This window comes from Urocitellus parryii, chromosome 1, assembly GCF_045843805.1.
Source record: "Urocitellus parryii isolate mUroPar1 chromosome 1, mUroPar1.hap1, whole genome shotgun sequence".
Taxonomy (NCBI): domain Eukaryota; kingdom Metazoa; phylum Chordata; class Mammalia; order Rodentia; family Sciuridae; genus Urocitellus; species Urocitellus parryii.
Window position 1 is genome coordinate 58,289,440 of NC_135531.1, and position 1,436 is coordinate 58,290,875.

The following is a 1,436-nucleotide window of genomic DNA, read 5'->3' on the forward strand; positions in this document are numbered from 1 at the left end:
AGTACACAGACTATGAGGAAAAAGATGGAGAAAAAACAAGGGCAACAGGGAGAAGGTGGTCTTAGCAATGCCCTAAGGCTTTCCACACTCTGTCATCTAAAATGTGCTTTCCCTGTGCCCCTGTGCTGGGTAATACTTTATGTATAACACACTCTCATAGTCCTATGATCTGATTGCATCTTTAAAAAATTTTAATTTTTTTTTCTTTGGTGGTGTTGGGGATGGAACCCAGGGCCTTGTGCAGGCGAGGCAAGCCTCTGACCCTGAGCCACATTCCCAGCCCTAAATTTTTAATTATGATAAAATATGCACAACATTAAAATTTCCTGACTTAATAGCTTCTTATTACACAGTTCAGAACTGTTAATGCATTCATAATGTTGTGCAACTGGTCTTTAGAACTCTTTTCATCTTGCAAAACTGAAACTCTGTAGCCATTAAATGACTCCATGTTGCCTCCAACTGGTCAACCATCCCTCTACTTTCTATCTCTACTTTTGCCTGACTACACTCATAAAATTGTTTTTTTTTGTGCTTTGCATATTTCATTTAGTATGATATCTTCAAGATTCACTCATGTTGTATATGTTTCATAATTTCCTTCCTTTTAAAAGTTATTATTCCACTATATGTATGTAGCACATTTTATTGATCTATGCATCCATTGATGGACACTTGGGTTTCTTCTACCTTTTGGTTATTGTGAACAGAATGCTACTATGAATACAGTTGTACAAATATCTCTTCAAGACTTTGCTTGCAGTTCTTTTTGGTATGTACCCAGAAGTGGAATTTCTGGATCATATGGATTAATTTCAATTTTTTGAGGAATCACCATCCTGTTTTCCATAGTGGCTGCAGAAGTTTTTGTGCTCACCAATATCACACAAATGTTCCTATTTTTCCATATCTTCACGGATCCTTTTTGTTTTCTGTTGTGGTGATGGTTGTCACTTAATAGTCATCCTGATGGATGTAGGGTGGCTCCAGTGACTTGTAAATTGAGGTTGTGCAATTCCTTTCACTGGCTGTAATTCTATCTTGTTCTCTACCATTGAAGAAAGCATCAGAATATGTGGGTTTAAGAATGAGTCTGAGAAGATTAGCGTGGCCTCTGAACAACGATGATATGCAAATTTGTGAAGTATTCCATATATATATATATATATATATATATATTTTTTTTTTTTTTTTTTTTTTTTAAAGAATGACTCTGAAATGGTGAGAATATTGAGTTGGCTCTAATTTTTCTTTGGTAAGGAACCCATTCCGAAACTTTGGCATTCTGTTATGAGCAACCATGCATTTGTCATACTCCCTGCAAGCTTTAGAAACAGGTTAGTCCTTCCTGACACCACAGTTGAGAACCGTTCTTCCCTGAACTGACTTTTCAATTCAGTACAGCTTCTTCATACACACCCAACAGAAACAGAGCA

The 1,436-nt window shown here is 36.5% G+C and overlaps 1 non-coding gene across 1 annotated transcript; it reads left to right on the forward strand.

Annotated features, from left to right (window-relative positions):
• The first annotated feature begins 1,054 nt into the window (after window positions 1-1,054).
• LOC113193527 (U6 spliceosomal RNA) lies at window positions 1,055-1,159 on the forward strand. The gene has a single exon (XR_003302159.1). It is a non-coding gene; the product is annotated as a U6 spliceosomal RNA (small nuclear RNA).
• Window positions 1,160-1,436: the final 277 nt, after the last annotated feature.